We start from the raw sequence: 17,460 nt of genomic DNA, 5'->3' as shown, positions 1-17,460 counted from the left end.
GTTTCAGATCACAAGTTTCTTCACCATACATAAATTCGAATATGTGATTTTTACCTTTGTCGATATAGGATATAATGATTGAATTTTAATGGCAAAGGGGCATGTATCAGAGTCTATCGCATCGGAAAATCTTAAGATAAGGCTTCATTTGAATTTTGCGATGCGATATATTTGTTGCAGTGCTAAATTTGTGATATGGACATATGCTATGCGAAAATATGCGATGCGATGGGAATATCGAAGAATCGTTATATCGGGGATTAGGGAATGATCACACTTCGCACATCACACAATCAGAATTGTGATATGAGCATATATAATAAAAATTGCGATGAAGCAATTGCGATATTGGCATATTGGGACATTGGGAAATAGTCATGTCGGAAATGCCGATATTATTCTGCGACTGTGGGGATGCAATGGATGACGTGGCAAATTGGTGGGACCGGCTTTGGATCTCAAAAGGAATCGGTGATCGGAAAATTTACGTATATGATGTAATATTATTGATACGTCTACATGTGATGAAGAATGGACCCGATAAATTTATTATATGAATTTAATATCGTATCGAATCCGGAACATTGAGACTTTTAAACCTATGCCCCTACCATTATTGCGATTAAATGGATGTGATATTGTTAATGAATTTGATTTAAATTTTATATTAGGTCTAGAATTGTGTGAACATAGCAATATTGGCAAAGTCAACTATCGGATATGCGAAATTCAAAATGTGATATACAATATGATAATTGTGGAATTTTGCAAGAGAGGCATGTAAAAGAGCATCAAAGGTCTTGTATCAGCAATTTTTTATCACTAAACGCTAAGAGTCACTTCCGATGGAATATTGCGATACAAATAGTTGTGATATGGATGATGTAATATTGAAAGGAAAGACTTGATGAAGATGAGCGAGAAAGGAATATCGCAAATGTATATTCATCGTAGTATGAGTGATATGAAAGTCAAGTTGAAATATTCCAATATGAATTTTGCGATAATGTTTTAAAGGCCTATTGGGTTTTCTAATGAATGAAAGAAAAATTAAAGAATGCTCAAATTCTAATGAACAACAAACAAAATTTCCCTGAACCTTTTGTGGATTTGAAATGGGTTTGCTACTTACTTCAAGTTTCGAAAATGAATGAAAACCTGCAAATGAAACAGAACAAGAATAAGAAATAAACTAAGGAAAAGGAAAAACCAACAATAGATGAAAATGAACTGATGAATGCATACCTGGAAGAAAATTGTCTGTAAATTTTATCTCATGAATCTTCAATTTCTTCCATGGATTTCTCAAAATTCAGATTTTGTTCAAAATCATCTCATTATTTATTCTAAACTAGAGTGTGAAATCAACTTAAATAAAATCAGTTATTCATGTCTAAAATTCATAGAATTGACCAGAAATGTAAATGAAAATATTCTCCCCTTTGAAATGCAACAGTAATTATCACCTTTGCTCATTCCAAAATAACTTTAACCGAAGTTTGTATTGTTAAGGTGGTTGTTCAATAATGTCTTTAGTAAATAAATATGGTGCATATTACAGCATCAAATAATAAACTAAATATCATAATAGAGTACAGCCACTGATTATGAAAGAATATCAACACATATTCAGATGTGTGCACACGGCAAAGTGGACACCCTTAAGGTCACTTTAACAAATTATGAGGAAGATAACATGAACTTCATGTGTTTACAGCAAAAAGTAAGACTGATAATAATCGAATTGGCATTAAGCTTGCGAGCTTAGATAGTCATATATTTTACAGGACAATGATATCAGGAAGCTTTTGCATCATCAAAATTTTTAACATAACAATCTAAGAAAAAATTTAGAAGCAAATGTCGAAACAAAGAAAAGTGGCTTTGAGGTGATGTGTGCCAAGTGCATACTTAATTAAATTTAGCCAAGATATTATTCAAAATAGGCAGAGATGTAGTCATGGGTAGAGGTATTGCTACAAGAAATTTTTGATTTAAAGGTGGGAAGCAAAAATCAAAAAGTTTCTGATGAGAGGAAAATATTTTTCTGAACATGTATATGATATGAGAAGGGTTGATTGCTTCCTTTATTTTTATCTACAAAATTATTAAAAATAAATTAAATATATAAGCAAACTAACTACATTAATTCTACTCCTATCCTAACTATATACATGAAAATGACAAGGTATAGTCATATTTCTAATGTAACCACTCTCTCATTTTAATTCATGCATATATGCACAGTTAAAATATTAGTAATAGAAATACAAATCTAATTAAATTAAGAAAGCTAATATGAAAGCAGAATGTATAGTTATTGTTAGCAATTTATTTAAAATCTCCCTCTTTTGAAATGCCCTTTCCAACTGGATTTCCATTGGACCATAGAAATCTGAATGGATTTGCATTAATGATTGGAAGAGATTAAAAAAGAGAAGATAACAGGCCAAATTGTGGATATGAGCTTTTAGATTCACAGGCCTGAAAAATTTGTTAGTGTTATGTGTAAGTGTTAAACTATCAACAATCTTCCATGAAGGAAACTTTCCAAATATTTTTCAAATGAGTTAATGAAAAATGGATGGAAATATGTTAGATACAATGGAAGATTATTAATTGAATTATATTGTTGTTCGGATTGTAAAAATACACTCTCTTGTTGATACTGCCTTTGAGAAGGTAGAAGCTCTTGATAAAAAATTAGCATTGATTGAAATTGGAATATTGATAGCTTTTAATGTTCATGATTATAATATGAAACTTCAATTTCCCAATAGGGCAATGCATCAATTGAGTGTTTGATAGTACAATGTTCAATATGCCAATGTAAAATATCAAAATTTTAAAAAATAAAATCCGAAGTTAAATCTGATTTAAACAAAATAAGTGAGGAAACAAAAATTTAAAAAAATAAAAAAACACTAATGGTACAATTAATATTACAACATAATTGGAATTGTTTTGAAATATTTTTTTTCACAAGAATTGGCCAGAATAATAGAATTTGAATGATTTCCAATTCCAACTTATAAATTAGAAACAGAATTATGACTATAAATAGGAATGAGAGCTTGATCATGATATGAATCATAAATTGGAATGATTTCTTGGATGTCGAAATCATGAATATACTTTGTTGCTTGAGAATGAGGATTAGCTGGAATAATTTCTTAATTAAAGCATTCCTCATCCTCATATGTGTTTTGAATTTTCTCATGAGTATTTACTTGAAAATAATACAAATTAACATCTTCATTTTCAGAGTAATTGTCATAAATGACTTCACGATATTTATTAGAATTCCCTTCGATCTCATCCAATGTATCAAAACAAGAAGGAATATAAAGTACATATTTATTAATTCCAAAAGAATGATCAATTATTGTTTCTCTATCTTGATCAAAAAATCTTGGCATTTCATTTAGATAAGCGTCTGTATTTTCTGAAATATCATTAATACCAAGTGAGGAAAAATTACCATTAGTAAAAATATCAGGATAAAGGGAGAAATGAGAATCAGAAATAATGAATTCAAAAGTTTCTCTGTTTGAGAACTCTTGTGCATTCTATTCATTATAAATTTCAGATTCTAAATCATTCCTTTGTGTACTTATGCTTTCTTGAAAAAGGTTGTATTACTGCTCTAAATTTGGCATTTTCCCATCATGAAAGAATTCAGAAATTTATACAGCAGTTTGTGTGTTATTGGTTACTTTGATTACTACTTGTACTTGTTGATTTTCGATCTGATTTTCTGAATTTAATGCAGAGTAGTTTTCAAATTTCAAGGCATCTCTTTCTCCAAAAACATTGTTGTTGTCTTCTTGCATTTGGATAGAAATATTTTCCAAGTTTTGTGAGACCAATTCATCATAATTTATTTGCACACCTATATTTGAATTCTCATTTATGTTGGAAGGGAATGGAAAAAAGCATGAATTAATTTCATATGGATTATGAATGGGAGGAAGAGAACAAATATTTTCAAACCAATCTAATGAGAGGAAGAGAACAAATATGTTCAAACCAATCGAATTATTTTTCTTCCGGAGGTTTATCTTTGACTTTAAATTTTAAACAAATCCAACGAAATCGAATATTAAAATCAATAACAGACTTATTTTCAAACCTTCATAGATATTCATTTTCATCACATACCTGTCCATAATCATAGCCATCAAATTTGCAAATGAAAATTGTAACAAATTAATCCCAGTTGTGAATTGAAGCAACTGGAAGAGTTCGATACCAGTTTCTAGCTTTTGCTGTGAATGCGAGAGTAAAAATTCTACATAAAATGCCTTCATAAATTCCTTGAAAAGTAGAATTAGTGAAATTTTGAATAAATTAAAAGACATGATTAAAAGCATAAGAATTTATCTTACCATTAAACTTTACCTGAGACAAGAGTCTTACCACTTCGGGTGGAGTATTGGAAGATGCACATCCATAGATACAACTCCAAATTGGAAGTTTAATAAGAGTCATTGTGATAAATAATAAGATGTTATACTACAAAGACTCCACTTAGACAACAAGTTTCAAGCCCTCCTTCTAGCGCCAAAATGTTGAAGCCTCGAAAATCACTACAACAACATGGGGGATGACCACCCAGTCCGGACCTTAAAGCAGCACATTTTCCGTTTGGAATGGTGGTTCTGACTAGTTCAACCAGGTCCACTTACCTTCTCTCAATCTCCAATGGCTTTAAAATATGACTTTCATTCACCAGTGGAGAAGAGACATCAGATAAACCCTCCTGCTGATCAGGGAAGAATATGATCCTTAAGCTGATTTGGGGCTCAGCCAAGCCACAACTAAAGTTTGCCTCTTTGGGAAGAGGACTTAAAAGAATGTAGAAATTAATCTAAATGCAAACTTATTCTAAGATGCAAGAAAAAGAAACTATCTTAATCCTATCTCAATTAGGCAGATATAGATCTAACCCAATTAAGAGCAAGATAATTTTGAATAATTGAGACTTAAATATGTTTGGTTTATAATGAATATGAAGTTAATGAAGTAGTTCAATTAACTGACATTATGAATACTGAAACACATCATATTGAGACCTTGTAATTGAAATAATCAATCAACAACACTCAAGAAGAAGTTCACAAAATGATATTGATAATTTAATCAGTAACTTGAATAATTATTTTCAAAATATATCACTATTCAATAAATTAGCTTTAAAAACAAACTTCTGAGTAAATAGTTACTCAGAAATCAGAATTCAACCCATGAGAGCAGAGATAAATAATAACATAAAATAGAGACAAATTACCCATACCAACAAAAGTGCACAAATATGAAAGTAAATTGACACATTCCTGCCATCATAAAATGAAACAAGTATTTGAAATAATAGTATTCGAAATATCAATTTTATTGAATCCATTCTCTAGCTCCAGTCTCCAACAACCTAAGCTTTTGTTTTTAAAAGCAGAGCTACAATAGTGCAAATTCTGTTCATTATACATAACTCAAAATGTAAAAGAAAAACCTCAATAATCTCCAAATCTGAGATTTTTACTCCTCCCACCTAGAACTCTAAATCCCTATTATAGAAGTGCTTTTAGAATTCCATAATTGCAGAGGAGAGAAGCCCTTATTACGTTTTGCAATCTGCTATTTATAATATTTGCAAAGTAATTCTTAACAAGAAAGTTTGTTGAAGAAGAGATCCGCTCAATCAATTTTCATTTGCTCAAAATTTCATTCTTCAATTGTTGGAGCATTCTCATTGATTGAGATCTTTTTCTTCTCATCTTTTCAACTGTTTTCCCGTAAAAACAAATCAAAACAAAATTAAAATATAAAAATAAAATAAAAATGCCAAATCTGGAATTAAAACAAATCTAATCAAATTTAATTAAATAAATAATTGAAAAGGAAATCCAAGTTTTCTATTAATTCCTATGATGATTTAATTGGCCAAGGATATCATTGACGAATGGATTTTTATTCAGAAGAGGCTGGGGCAAATGAAAATGCAGAAAATAAAACTCAGGAAAATTAGTTTTTTTCAAAATTCAGAACTTGATCTTATGCTAGATTTTAAACTCAATAAATAATCAACTCTGTTAGCGAAACCTCCTCATAAATGTTCTCCCTGATTTTATCTTTCCAATGAGCCATCCTGGGCCTCATTTGACCAAGCAAAATTTATTCTATAAACCTTTAAAGTTGATGAGTCAAAACTCCCAGAATTATGGAATTTCAATCACTGGACTAAAATTCAGAATTTATTTAATTAAATTATAATCCTAAATTAGATTTTAGTTATTAATCTAATTAATACTATTATTCATTAATTAATAAAAATTAATTATAATTATATTATTTATTAATTAATACTAATCTAATTAACATACAATTAATTTTAATTTAATTATATATTAATTAATCTATTTATTTTAAAATTAATTTACATATTATAACATTAGTTAATGTAATTACATAAGCCATTTACTAACAATGAATTCAAAACAACGAATAGAGAATGACTTTCATTTACGGTTTGACTTTTATCTTATCGCATGAAAGGTTCATATCGCATCGCATGAAACATTGGATCAGGGTTTGTAAAACTTGATTTGTTGTGAATCCTGCGAAGTGCGATTTGTGATGGACGCGGTTGTGTTATAAATTATTATTATTTTTTTTTTTTTTTTTGTTTGGGTCCAAGTTTAATAAGGTTTGGTTAAGTTATAAAATGAAGTTAAGTGGGGTTTATTTAGAGTGAGATTTTGTTATTTAAACTACAATTATAATTTTTTTTTTGTAAAAATGAACCACAACCACTTTGCCATTATAAAATTTGAGTTTGGTATTTCGTTTTAAAATAAGAAATTAAAATGAATTACTAAAATCCTGAAAAACACGTTTTTAAGTGTTTTATGATTTGGCTGGGTTATTTAGCAAGATTGTTAGAGAAAAATTAAAAATTAATTAAAATTCAACTAAAGATTAATATTTACAATAAACGACTATTTTAACTATGAGAATTAAAATATTGGTACATTTTATACATTTTCTAACCCAGGTGACACAAATGATCAAACTCCAAAAGAGTGTCATTTACAAACCGGTTGACCAAATGGAGCGAAACAAGTATCGTTGGAAAGCTTGTGAAAAATCGGATTCAATGAAACAATCAAAATGGAAATCCGACAAAAATAAAAAATAAAAAAATGATAAAATTGTAAGACAATCTTAAATGAAAATAAAAAAGATTTTTAGCCAAAAATTTGTAGAGAGGGTCCCCATTATTTGAGTACATAAAAATAAGATAAAAATGGGGGGGGGGGGGGCGCGGTGGTTTGTGTTTTACCATAACATAGCTGCAATAAAATTTATTAGGTCATGCATTCAATAACCATTCATTTACCAATCTAAACATGATGAGAGTCATAACTAAAGTTTTTCATAAAACCATGCTTATAACTAACATATAACAAAAATAATAACAATGATAGAACAGCCATCAAATCTACATAATAACAAGTATAAATAGTCATGAAATACAAGAGGAAAAGAGCTCTTATTAACATATGAAAATCCAACCAAGACAGGAATTTCCACGTACCACCTGATCATAGATTGGGCTTAACCAAATATTTCTTTCAGCCAATCACCCTCATGCCATATTCCAAGCATGAATGTGGGATCTCATGGAATAACAAAAAAAAACAAAACCATGGCTTCTGGAGGCCAAATTGCCTCAACCCTTAAGCAGTGATTTCATCTCACGATCGGACATCACTAACCATCACCACATTAGTCTCTAACCAAGTTGTCTAGGGATTCAGAGTGTTTTCTCCATCCCAGGTCCAGGACTAGTAACTCAACCCCCAGTTGTCGTAGGGCTCTAGAGCATTTGTCCAACCAAGGGCTCTAGAGTGTTTGTCCAACCAAGGCTTCCAAGACTAGTAACTCAACCTAAGTTGTTCCAGGGATTCCTGAGTGTTTGTCCAACCAAGGCTACAAGAACTAGTAACTTAACCCATAGCCATAAGGAACATGAGCAGCAATCAGAAACAATCAAGTGGGAAATCCACAACACCATGGTTATCTAGGGAAATGGCAAGGCTAGGCAAAATCATTGCCAATCTAGGAAATCCTCCATGCCAATGATAGATCATAACCAAACAACCACATGCATATGTCATGCATGCCAAAACTAGTAAGGAAATAATACATGCAACTCGATACCTACAAAGAAAACCCATTGTGGTTGTTAATCCCACTGTCCCCTTGCGCTTTCTTGCTTTTCCTTTGCCTTCTTTCTCCAAATCCAAAGAACGCCAAATCCTATAGGAGTGTTCCAAGAAAACTCTAAGTGTGCAAGAGTAAGAGAGAGAGAATAGAATGAGAGTGCCAAAGACTAAACTAACAAAATCTTTCTCACACTAACAAAAACTATGAACTGATACTCAAAAGCCTTTTTATCATTGAGGTTTCTATTTTCTTCATGTTCCTCCATTTTTCCTTCAATTTTCCTCACATGCAATTTTGTGACCTTTCACCTTCATTTTCTCCTATTTCCAATTATTTAGATAAATAAATGCCAATTAATGCCACTTTTCCTTTGCCAATGCTTTTTCCAATTTCCATAATCATTAATTAATCACTATTGATCCCCATCGCTATGTTTTTTTCCCAAGATTCATCTTGGAATACGTGTCCCATGATTTTACCTTTATTCACTTTATTACATGGATTTTTAACCAAAGTTGTTACAATGATGTAAACATAAGTGGTGAAGTAAATGTGGAGTATCCAGTGTTATGAAGAGTATAGTGATGTTAAGTATTCATTGTAGTCTTAGTGGCCTTTAAATTCAAATGTATGGTGGTCTCATAATGTTATTTTTTGAATTTTAATGAAATAGAGTTAACAATTCATAAGCTATGTTTTAATTCATAAGTTATACTTTAATTAATGGAAATTTTTCAATTTTAAAATCAACCAATGGGGATACAAATATATCAGCACCAAACATACACAATATAAAATGGTAAATACCCGAAAATCCAAGTGTTTTGAGTACTTAAATATTTGAAGAACCATATCTTCATTATTCTTCTTTAATAACATTAATGACTAGGTAATTAGTAAATAATTGTAGTGAATATAGTTGACTTCGATTTAATTTAATATTTTATAATTTTTAATATTATTAATAAGTTATTATTTTTAATTATAAGATAAATATTATTATTAAATTTATTTCATGTTCTTATAATTATTATGAAATTATTAAACTAATTTTAATAATAATAAAATATAAATAATTTCTCGTGGGGCTTTGAATAGACTGTAATCGGGTGTACTATTAAGGCACTCCTTGATGTTAAAGTCACTTGTTCAAAACCCATGAGTAACCCTACTCACCTAACCAAGAAAACAATAAAAATAAAAATTATTTATTATTAATTAATTGTAATACTTTTAATCAATTTGTTTTTATTTTGTTTTTGTAAGCTTAGTAGGACCTTTCATTCATTCATAAAAAGCATGTTATAGCCATAATAGACATTTTGTGGCCTTAACCTTCCCATCAAGGAACCAGGTATGTTGTCCATATGAATGTGTTATACACCATCCAAAATCTGAAGTTCTTAACCTGTCAAACTTAGCCTTATAGGCATGAATTTATAAAACCCAGTTCACTCTTAACCTACTAATATCAGTACTACTTATCGACATATACAACATCAAAATTTAACAACAACCACAAAAAGAAGCATCTAGAGCTAGTCCTCTAAGGACTCCACTAGAGTTGGGTCCTTTCCACTGGAACCTGAAATATTTGTCTCAAATGGGCACCTAATGTGCTATTCAATACGACCCAACTGAACATATTTCTACTAAATTTGGAATTCGACAAGTTCAAATTCCTTTTGGATTTCCTAAAATCCTGGATTACTTTTAATGAAACTTGTATTGTTCATAATTTCCATGTCCACTATATTCTTCATCATCTAGTAGAGATGAATTTTTTGTTTATACTGTGTAAGCCTTTCGCAGGTATTGTCGAGATCTGGAACCAACAACCTCCATTCTTCCTCCTATATCTCCTGCTCACACGTTGGTTGAGGTCCACCTCCCAACCTACAATAATCTGTCTCACCTGGGCAAGGGTGTCTGTGACATAAGCTTGAGCCGTAACACTGATATGTCAAGTTTGTGATTTCCAACCATTCCACCTTGGCAGTTTCGAGGAAGAAGCTCTTCTTCCCTCCCAAGGTGCCGCATTTCAGCGATGCCTATGCCCTCCTGTACCATTTTCTTTTTTCTTTTTTTGCTAAGGCAAGAGCGGGTCCTTCTATTCATTTATTAAAAAAAAAAAAGACATAGTGTACAAAAGAGACCAAGGAGGTGAGGCCCACCAATATAACAGGCCCACCACAGCCTATAGTCCCAAGATGTCAACTCACACCACGGGCCGAGGGCCCACCAAACTGAACAAACAGTCCACCAATGACCATTCGATCCTCCGCCAAAGATCAAGTGGTTGAGAATCATATTAGGTGGCTAACAAGCGCACCCTTTAACCTTCAAATCTGACCCGATGAGCCCAATAGACCATATTTAATAAGCATATCAGATCCGATTGGGGCAATAACCTCCGATCACTTTACCCGCCCAAAATCCACTATTTGCATGCGATCCCGATGAGGTCGGGCGACTAGCACAATACTTAACCTCTGCTTCGGACCCGAAGCTGGATTAATATCCCGCCTAAACAATTTCAGGTCTGGTTCCTCGTTATTTTTCTTATTGTTCTCCATGCGAAATGCATGGGATTGTTGCGATTCGTCAACCTGCTTCCCTTTTATCTGTAGCCGTGTTCCAAAGAATTAGGGTCTGTGTTCTAATTTTGCTAGAATTAGGGTCCATAAGTGTATCTTTGGCCCATCTAAACCTATTTATATTCTCCAGCCTGAGTACCATTAATATATACAATTCCAGGAGCAATTTTTGCCCAAAGGCCAAATGCAGACTTTAGAGGGATACCTAACCTCCTACTCATGCTTTTCCATCTACTGCTTTCCCCTGTGGACCAAAATTTCTTTGTCTCCCATAGTCTTCATCCTACTTATTCCCCTTGCTCTAATAGAGCTCTTTGTCTAAGGTCGTCTGTCTGGAACATTCTTCCCTGAAATGTCTTTGGGGAATCCCTATCTAGTCATATCTAATATTGGTCTTTGAACAGAGCACACCTTATTTTGCCAAAATATCCGCTAATCTATTGGTTGTTTTGTGCACATGGATAAAACTAAGGGTTCTCATGTTTTGCAGGTGGGATTGAATGTGTTGATAAACTTGCAGTAACCTCCAGTGTCTCGACACTTTGTCTGGTGTTGATCCATTACCAATTTTATTGACAGAATTAAATATCAATTCGGAATCAGCTTCAATTATGATGTTACGTAGATTAGATTCCCCTAGGATCTCTAGGACATGTTCCATGGCCATGAGCTCTGCCATATTATTGGTGGCCTTCCCCAAATGACAGTGAAATATGGTTTTTATGAAACCTCTTTCATCTCTTATGACCCCTCCATACCCGGCCATACCAGGGTTTCCTTTCAAGGCTCCATCTATATTGCATTTCATAAAACCCTGAGGTGGAGGTTACCAAAATTCCTTATCAGCTGTTATATAACTTACTGTCTTGTTTTTTCCCTTGGGCGAAGCCCATGCAATCCCAAATTTAGAAGTATTTGCTCATCCTAATCTTGAGGTTGGTTATCAAGGAGGTTTTTTAAAAGGGTTCATATAGTCTCTCTGAGTTGTCTTATAATCTGAGTCATGATTCTTTGAGGTGACCCAATCTTGTTCTTGAAGATTCTATTGTTGCGTTCTTTCCAGACATCCCAGATTATAAAGCCTGGAGCCAAAGCCCACACCTTGTTGATTATTTCATTTGTTGAGAAATTTTTCCTCCAGTTCCTCAAAGTACTAGTAATGCTGCCAATGTCCCTGTCTGTTTGTCTAAAGATTGAAGCCACCCAATTCCATAAGGTGGAGGTGAATGGGCATAGGTTGAGAAGGTGTTCTATAGTTTGCTCCTGTAATTCACATAGCTGGCATCTGGATGGTCCAACTATCCCTCTTTTCCAGAGATTTTCCCAAGTCAGAATTTTTTTATGCTACACTAACCACATGAATAGTTTAATTTTCATCCAGTTTTGGCTTTGACATAGGTCCTTCCTTACCTTATTAGAGTTTGGGGAGTCTAGCCCCAGGGCTATTTGTTTGGCCTCTTTGAGGTTAAAGTTGCCTTCATTGTTTTTACCCCATCTTAGTTGATCTGAAGATGTTGATATTAGAATCTTTCTATGTTCCAAGATGACTATAAGAGCTTCTGCATGGGCTTTCAATACTTTGAGTAACCCTTTACCATCAGTTTCATTCTTGAGACTGAAAAATTCTTCTTTTAACAGTTTAGGTTCCTGTTGCCAATTATCCTCCCAAAACCAAGCGAGTTTTCCATCTCTGATCTCCCAGAAACTGTGTTTTTGAACTATAGCTATGTTTTACCAAGCTTTGTTCCAAATGTGGGAGCCTTTGATGAGTCCTGTCATCCTAGTGTAATCCCTTTCTTGCCAATTGCCTACATATTTCTGTTTCCATACTTTGGCCCAAGGGGAAACCAATTCTTTTAGCCATCTCCACCATAGTTTTTCCCCCAAGACTTTGTTTAGTGTTTCAGGGTCATCAAGTCCCAAACCTCCATGTATCTTTGGCTTACATATTTTATCCCAGGCTACCAAAGCCCATTTCTTCTTCTCTTCCCCTTGCCCCAAAGAAAATCCCTTTGGACATTTCAGATGTGTTGCATTACTCCTTTAAGAGCTGGAAGGACTGAGAGCATGAAGATGGGGACAATTTGTAGGATAGCTTTTGTAAGTACTAGCCGTCCTGTTATATTCAAAGACCTGATAGTCCATTTCGTGATTTTGTCCTGAAGTTTATTAGTGACCGGCTCCCAAACTGCCTTACTGAGAGGTTTGTTGGTTAGACATACTCCCAAATATCTGGAGGGTAGCATATCTCTTTGAAAGCCTAGAATTTTGGTGAGGTTTCTCTGAATAGCAATATCAGTATTAAAAAAGAAAATCTTAGATTTGCTTAGGCTTACTTCTGTCCCCGCAGCCATAACAAAGTCGTTCATGATTTGTTTGAAGGCTTGAGCTTCCTTGATTGTGGGTATACCCTGCAACATGGTGTCATCCAAAAATTGTTGATGGGTCAGGGCATCCCCATTTAAAGTGAGTTTAAGACCCTATATTTTTCCCTCTCCGCTGGCATATTTAATCACATTTCCTAGCCCTTCCATCATGAGAATAAATAGGAAGGGTGAGAGCAGATCTCCTTGTCTGAGTCCTCTCGAGGGCTTAAAGATCTTTGATGGTGATCCATTTAGCAGGATTGAAAAACTTGGGGTGGTTACAAGGGCCATTACCCATCTTATCCAGTTATGGTCAAATCCATATGCTATCAGTACTTCCTTGATGTAAGCCCAACTCAGTTTATCATAAGCCTTTTCTAGGTCAAGTTGAATGATCATACTTGCCTGCTTATTGCTCTCAACTGAGTGAACCACCTCATGCACTTGAATGATGTTATTAAGAATTTTCCTACCTTCCACATATCCTATTTTCTCCACAGACACTAGAATTGGGAGCAGGGGTTTAAGTATGTTCGCAATTACTTTTGAAATAATTTTATACACCACGTTGCATAATGCTATGGGTATAAATCTGTCTAGAGTGATAGAATTATCCTGCTTTGGAATCAGGGCTATGAAAGAGGTGTTGAGCGCTTTCAGAATAGTTTTGTTCTTCCTTGAGTCCTCCACCACATCAAGGATATCATGCTTGACTATTTCCCAGCATGCTTTGAAAAAGTCAACGTTGAAACCATCCGGACCTGGAGCTTTCCAATTTTTCATTTCTTTGATGACTTCATTGATTTCCTCTTCATTCACTGGCCTGTTAAGATCATAATTGTCTTCTCTTGTCACTACCTTAGGAATGTGCTTTGAGAAGTCCTTGATAAATTGAGATTTGTCTATGAGAGGCTCCTTGGCTATGCCTTGGAAATTTTGAACTAGAATAGTTTCTATTTCTTGGTGTGTGGTGAGCTCCTTTCCATGAGTATCTTTGATTTTTAAAATCATGTTTTGCAACCTATGATCCATGGTAGATTTGTGAAAAAACCTTGTATTTCTTTCTCGTTCTTTTAACCATTGTACCGTCGATTTCTGTTTCCAGAAAATCTCCTCTTGCTTGCATAAGCCTTCCCATTCTTGTTGAACATAATCAACTTGTTCCTTACTCTCCTCTATGAAGCCCTCTGTAATAATGGTTTTGTTAATTTCCTGTAATTTATGTTCTACTACTTTTCTAGCTTCAAATATATTGCCAAATTCATTGTTATTCCAATCCTTAAGCCTTTGTTTGATGTGTTTCAATCTTTGATGCAAAAGGAACATTTTAGTACCCTGAACTTGCGTATCTTCTGCCCACCATATTTCAATATTGTTGATGAAGTCAGGATGGTTAAGCCAAATGTTTTCAAACCTAAATGGTCTGTTTCTTGGAGTTCCTATAAAGGATGCTTCAAGTTGAATAGGCCAGTGGTATGAGCCTCCAAAAGGAAGTATCATAGATACCAGGTTAAGGCCTGTGAGGATGACGTCCTCCGAGATAATGAATCTATCAAGTTTGGAGGCCACTTGAGCTGCTCCTCCCCTCTTATTATTCCAGGTAAAGATGCCATTACTTGTTTATGTATCTACAAGTTTCATGTTGTGTATGAAATTCTGAAATGCTATAGAATCTCTACCTAGTGATCTGGTTCCCCCTTTTTCTTCTGATAGAGACTTGATCATATTGAAGTCCCCTCCCAGAATCCAGGGGATACCTGGATGCCTTCCTTTTAACTCCTCCAATGAAGTTAGAAGTCTGAGTTTATTGTTTGGCTTTTGTGGACCATAAACATTTGTTAGTAAATAAACTTCCTTGTCCCCCAAAGGTTGGATAACCTCTGATAAATAGTTCCTGGATGCTTCAACATCTGGGATGCCAAGTTTCTGAGGGTTCTAGAGTGTGAGAATCCCTCCTACTACTTTGTCTTCTTTAACTTCTAGATATTCATATTTGATAAGCCATTTTCTATGTATATCTCTCATTTTTTTTACTGAACATTTTGATTCCTGGATGAAAATCATATCTAGTTTTTCTTCTTTCATTTTATTGCTAACATTTCTTTGCTTCCTTTTACTTCCTAGACCTCTAATATTCCATGTTATGAGCTTCATTAGGAAATATTTGTAAATTAGTAACTAGTTAGGTCTTTCATCTTACATGAATCTATCATGAGTTTTCCACACTCTATCAGCAGCTCATTCTGTTTTTTCCTACCTGTTAGAGTCGGCCTTGTCAGTCCTCTATGAGAGATCAAAACTCTTTTTTCATTTCATTTTTAGGTGTCTCGCTCGATTCACTCAGTTGCATTCCGCTAGGGGCATGCCATAATCTGACGGAAGGGTCTTGTCAGTCATTTCCCCTCGTGCCTTATCCTGCTAGTTTAGGTCGTTTGTCAAATCATTTTAAAGGTCATTTACAGTCCTGTTCTAAATCTCTTGGTTAGCAAAGAGTTATTAGGTCTAGGGTTTAGTTGATTCAGTCCTCAAAATTTCCAATAAAGCCAGTAGGCCAGAGGGAGGTTTGGATTTTCATCATCGATAATGCTCAGGGATGATTCCTCTTCAAAACTCTATTTTGAAGAGGAAATTGTCAAATTGATTGTTTGTAATGAGTATGTCTTCTTAGAGGTCCTCCATCATGAATTACTTCAACTGCAGCCTTGGTTATCCTTCGCTAAGACACGCCACCATCCCTGCAAAAGACAACAAAGAGATTCATTATTCAGTCCAAGATTAAAAACAGAGTTCATTGTAAGAAGTGTCAAAGTCTTCAAATAGTGGGTTTGTAAGAAGCAAAATCAAATTCTCAACTATGTAAGGTAAATCCATTGTTTTTACAACCCATCTGCATGCCAAATATATCAAAAAAGCCCAAATGAAATGTGGAGGAGCAAAATTGAGTCTAAAGGCCGGAATTATGGAGAAATGTTGAGCGCGGCGCACTAGGCAGAGTGCGTGGTGCACAGAGCTGGAACAGAAAATTTTTGCCTCTGCTCTATAAAAACTCGAATTCCTTGCTCCAAATAAATTTCTAAGGCTGTGAAATGATTTTGGATAGTGTTTGGTGCGATTGGATAAGGAGAGTGTAGTGAATTTTGTTGAGTTTATCAAAGAAAGCAAAATTTCCACTGAGGACCATGGATGGAACTGCTGCTGTACAGTATCTTTTGAGGCTATGAATGTTTGTAAAGTTATAAAACTTGATACAAGCAGCAGATCTGACTGTAGCATTTTATCATGTGCTTGGAAGGCACTGAGGGTGTTGAGTGAATCTTTTGCTAGCACAACAAAATCTCGACCTTCATCAGCAGATGGTGATGGACTGTGCAAAGCTGGGGAAAGAAATAGAAGTCATCGATGTGCTAGATATGTTGCGTGTAGTGATGACATTCCTTTCATGGGCGAATCTTGTAGCAAACATGTTGATAATGCTACTCATTTGAAAACTTATAGACTAAGGTTAAGGACAAGAGCTCATATGCGATGGAGAGCATGCTATTCACCTAATTCCAATCCAGAGTATCCTGATACAATTACCGTTAAAACACTGTGGGAGATTCTGAAACCGACTATTTCATATCTGTCATCTGCACATCTGCGATTGGTCAAAGATGCTCTTAAGTTAGCCTTTGAAGCTCACGATGGGCAGAAGCGGATAAGTGGGGAGTCGTTCATCATACATCCAGTAGAAGTTGCCCGTATCCTTGGCGAGCTTGAATTATATTGGGAATCAATTGCAGCTGGCCTCTTACACAATACTGTGGAAGACAGTAATGTTGTTACTTTTGAAAGGATAAAGGAAGAATTTGGTCCAGTTGTACGTCGCGTTGTCAAAGGAGAAAGAAAGGTTTCCAAGCTTGGTTACACAACATGTGTACTCTGCCTCACATGCTGCCACATAAACAACATAGCATCACCTCAAAAACATTGAAGATTTTTGCGCCTTTGGCTAAGTTGTTAGGGATGTACCAAATCAAGTCAGAGCTTGAAACATTATCCTTCATGTATACAAATCCAGATAAATTTGCTGACCTCAAAAAAAAAGAGTTGAATAGCTAAACAAAGAACAGGAAAAGGAAATTTCTGAGGCAGAAAGAATTTTGGGTGCAACAGTTATCGATTATGCTTATCCAGTACATACAGAGATTGGCAACAAAATGATAGCTGCAAAAGTTAACGGGAAATCCTGTGTCCCCAATGCATGCACTTGCAAATTCTGAAGTTGTGGA

General features: G+C 34.4%; 1 pseudogene; it reads left to right on the top strand.

The window, feature by feature from the left end:
• Window positions 1-386: 386 nt before the first annotated feature.
• LOC149141143 (putative GTP diphosphokinase RSH1, chloroplastic) lies at window positions 387-17,451 on the top strand (annotated as a pseudogene).
• Window positions 17,452-17,460: the final 9 nt, after the last annotated feature.

Source organism: Pinus tabuliformis, chromosome X, assembly GCF_031772625.1.
Source record: "Pinus tabuliformis cultivar Carrire ecotype Pingquan chromosome X, CPIR1, whole genome shotgun sequence".
NCBI lineage: Eukaryota > Viridiplantae > Streptophyta > Pinopsida > Pinales > Pinaceae > Pinus > Pinus tabuliformis.
The sequence above is the reverse complement of the archived record's forward strand: the minus strand, read 5'-3'. Positions and strand labels throughout refer to the sequence as shown.